The following is a 4,868-nucleotide window of genomic DNA, read 5'->3' on the forward strand; positions in this document are numbered from 1 at the left end:
GTTTTTGGAAGAGGTTTGTAATCGTAAGCAGAGCGCCGCGCAGCTCGATTTGAAGTTTCCTCTGTAATGTTTACCATATGTTTACACTCCCATGCTGCATGCACTTCCTCAGTAGTAGGTCAAAGTATTCTGGCTGTTACACAACTATTATTTGTCCACTTGACTCCACTGGAGTGAACCGGCCAACGTACGTGGACAGGGAATGTCACAGTTGTCCGCAACTGAACTTGACAGACTGCCATGCCATGCCCAGGCCAGTATCGTTATAATTATATATATATTATTATTATCATTATGATATAATTTGATTTGCTGTTGCGGACCACTTTCCCACTTTAGACGCGTTGAAGCCTGCGACCCTATACGTGTGGTGTGAACGGCTTTTGATTGATTAATTGATTGAAGTATTTATTAATAGATTGGAGAATTACAGACACATTTCAAGTACAACTCAATACAGCTGTTAACTGCTTATGACGACACCATAAAGCATTACACTTGTTTACAATAGGGTCCACTAGATGTTCAATTCATCATAACATTTGGAGAGGTATACACTTCTATAGACCGATTCCGTACCGGTTTCATGGTCGCAGCCTACGTATTTCCTGTAGGCGGACTCGACGTAGCTGCGGGGGTAAAACCCTCACCAGGCGCACATCTTCCACTACAGTGAACGGCAGAGTGACTGATGTTAGTTTGCCTCAAACTTTACTCCTTTACCTGCTTTTTTACTAACACTAACATTACAAAGATGCCCAGAACATCGAGATGAACCTGTGTAGTTTATGGCTGCTCCAACAGTAGTGGCAACATAACAAATAAAATAAAACGGAATGTCTAATATCCACCGCGATGGCTGAGACCAGAGCCATTGAGTAATGGTTGAGACAAAGCAGTGAAGAATCCTGCAAGATACATAATTTCAGTCTTACCCAATACCCAATCTTTCTGTTTTATGAACACAAGGCTGCTGTATTTTATACCTCATACTAAGCATTTAAAGTATGAGGTATAAAGTACAGCAGCCTTGTGTTAATAAAACAGAAATATTTGGTATTGGGTAAGACTGGCGTTATGTATCTTTCACTGCTTTGTCTCAACCATTGCTCAATGGCTCTGGTCTCAGCCATCGCGGTGGATATAGACATTCCGTTTTATTTTATTTGTTATGTTGCCACTACTGTTGGAGCAGCCATAAACTACACAGGTTCATCTCGATGTTCTGGGCATCTTTGTAATGTTAGTGTTAGTAAAAAAGCAGGTACAGGAGTAAAGTTTGAGGCAAACTAACATCAGTCACTCTGCCGTTCACTGTAGTGGAAGATGTGCGCCTGGTGAGGGTTTTACCCCCGCAGCTACGTCGAGTCCGCCTACAGGAAATACGTAGGCTGCGACCATGAAACCGGTACGGAATCGGTCTACTTCTATATAAGCAGCCTAAAACAGAAAATCATCATAGGGGAGGTATAAAGTGAAAAAACATACAGTGAGTGAGGGGAAAAAAGGTGTGGGTGGGGGAATCAGATTTTACAGGACTCCGACCAGTTTCAAATTGCAGCCTTATGTGCCCTTTGAGAGCGGTTTTGAACATACTTTACAACATACTTATTTAACCAGTCATACACACATTAATTTCACACGACAGCAGAGGAATACCCATGGTCACTGACATGCACAAACCTGTTCATCAGGACAGGAATAGTTGGGGAGTGTCTTGCTCAAGGAAAGGAGGGACCATGGATCAAGACGGCCGACGTCCCCTGGGCAGTTTGACCAGTCATCACAAGGTCTTGAACCACCCAATTGACCACGGACGAACTGGAGCACCTTGAGCCGAAGCCGAACGCAAGCCATATAATCTCACCCTCTCTTCAGGTGGGCGCTACAAGGCTATTGATATATCAGTGAGGCTGGTCTACTGAGAATAAATTATTCCTCCCCACACACATTAATTAAAATACAATTGTGTATTGTCACTGCTTGTTGTATCCTACTGACTCAACTGCCAGTGAGGAGACCCGGGTGGACTGTTGTCCTACTCCTCCAGCCCAACACTATACTAACAGGTGCCGCCCCGGCCTGTAGGAGTATGTGTATAGTGACAAATATCACCCTCCCCTACCCAGCTTCCCTCCCCCGAACACGGGCGAATTGTGTTCGTATATATACGCTCTGCAAAACCAGATGCACCGTGATGGATTTGAACCCCCATCCTCCACAGTGGTGGGCAGGCACTTTACCACTGCGCCAGCGCTATACCCGAGCACCTTTTGCCACTGTTATTGTGAGCTGTCCATGGCACTGCATTTGCACTCACTCCATGTTGATACGGGCCTTGGCACTTCCATTGTTCAGCTTGCAGTCCAACTCCATGCAGGTACTGACTCCGTGTTCAGTCGGAAAGGAAGACAGATGGGACGGCAGTTCCCTCACTGTGCTGCCCTTCTGTCATTTGAACAGGAGTGAGGGTAAAAACTCAGGGTTTCCTGACCATGACAGTTATGTGTGATGTGCTCTGACTTGTTTCATCCTCCACCAATTCTACTCATCTTACGTGAACCAGAGCAGACAAGGCCTGTTGGAAATATAGCCTTGATTCAAAACCGTTCTGCTTCTCTGTTCTCTTCTCTTCTGTTGGCCTGACAGATGACCACGTTCTTGAACGCATTCAGGCCATGGTCCATGCATGATCTGGCCCTTATAGCCACCCATTTCCTCTTGTTCTGAGCACCCAAATTTACTGTAGCAAAACAAAGTGACCATGGGTTTCACCAGCTGTTGAGTTGAGCCGTCCTCTTGACCAGGACATGTTATGTCATTTGGACATCCATGTCCATTGTAGCAGGACAGCTTTGCACACCCTCTTGGTGGAATGCCGGCCAACCCCTCAAAGCTGGTGTCATCTCAACAGAGATTGTGTATCACTCATGATGGACAACAGAAATGTCCGTAGAGAGTAGAGACTGGGTTTACCAGAAGCTATTCTTTTCGCCTCTTGCTAGAAATCCACAGGTTTGGTAGCATGTGGTTATAGATGAGGCTTCATCGTCCTCTGCCAGCAGATCGGCAACCTCGGGACTTGACTTGGCGTGCCGAACGGAAAGGAATGAGGCTGGGGCAAGTAATGGCCAGCAATTGCCACCCCAGGCCCCATTCCGTTTTTCTCACTTAGACTGGTTTCCCACTTGTACTGTAACATAATATTCAAACAGCGTTCAATATCTTTGGTCTGGTGGGGTGGAAGGAGCAACACAGCCTCTAGGGGCTGCTAGCAGGGCTTTTAGACGCTATTAGTCTTGTTTTAATATTAACATGTTAATATAAGTATATAATTCAGTAGCCTATTAAGCGAAAATAACGTTTTTTATTATAAGTGTGCAGTCCTGTGAGAGTGTCATCCTATATCTGTTTCACTCCAACAGCATGTTTTATAGTGTGGAACATCAGGTTGGTTTAATGGTTGCCTGAATTATATCACATCAAACAAGACAAATATTGTCACATCACACTTTTATTTATGCTTTTCATTTGTCATCCTGGCAAATCCCCACAAATGGAAATTTGATTAGATTTACTTATCTTATTTAGTGAAATAAGACTTTAATCCCTGAATGGGAGCTTGCCAAATAGTACAGCAGCAAAGAACCCTGTGTCCTTATTATTCTTGTAGTCTAGCTACACCTGGGACATCAGGTGAATGCAATTAACTTCCTGGTAGGTTACAGAAACAGAAGTACCGAAGGTCCCTCAGGAGTGAGGTTAGGAACCACTGCCTTAAATTACTCGTTCTGCCCTTTCTGGAAACCACCGTCCAGTCAGCTTTATGTGAGGCTGCTCTCATATACTGACACTGAGTGATGATCAGTGATCTAGATGCTCTCTCTCTGATTCAAATGCTAAGTTTGCCCCTTGAAAGCAGATAGCAGTAGCTGGTCAGTAATGTCAAGTTTTTCCACAATGTACAAATACTTGACATAAATTCAAAACTTAGAGATCTGCCATCAAATATTCACCTATAATGACATACCCAGAATAGGGACACTAGGAATAATGGTAGTTACAATTGAGATCTATTTATAAAACATACAGCATCCCTTTTTGTAATAACAGACCATTTAATCAATTATTTTGAATCAAATGTATCTGAATGAATACTTACAAAGTAAGAATGCTGCTGGTTGCCATCTAGGGTTTGTCCTGCAAAAAACATCTGGAACCAGTATTTAAATAAACAAAACCTTCATCCATTTTGGCTCAAAATAGGTCTTTATCATTGATGTGTTGAGGGATCTGTCTCTGAGTGTCCGTGCATTGATTGTTCCCCGCTCCTTCATCTCTTTCAGCTAGAGATTCTCTCTGAATGGCTCTCATTTCCAATCGATCGACGCATAGATGGCTCTTCCTCAGCGACCCCCAAGACAGAAGAATACAGTGGAACCACTGTAAGGCTGACGTGAGTCATCAACCTTTTTCATAAAACCTCATGGATTCCATGCGGGACTCATCTACTTCTCAATAATATGTCCAATTTATTTACACTCATTAATGGTGATGTCTCAATTATGTATGTAATTCAGGCTGGTTTGTCTTCCCTTTTTCTTCCCTTATGTATAATTAAACAGTTAGAATTTGCATAGGGTTAGAACCAGGTCCATGAATGTTAACAAAAGGTGGTTAAACAACATAATTTCCAGCCTATACGTCTACAACCTGATAGATACTGTAATAGTGCAACAATGTTTACATCACTGTTACTGAAATGCCTGACTGCCTCGTCCTGCAGCCTGCAGACTATAGGCCACAACCCGGAGAAGTTATGAGACAGCTAGTGTTATAAAATGTGGGCTGGGTGGAAGATTGGCTCT

Source organism: Protomyctophum parallelum (genome assembly GCF_964188405.1).
Source record: "Protomyctophum parallelum genome assembly, chromosome: 9".
Classification (NCBI taxonomy): Eukaryota; Metazoa; Chordata; class Actinopteri; order Myctophiformes; family Myctophidae; genus Protomyctophum; species Protomyctophum parallelum.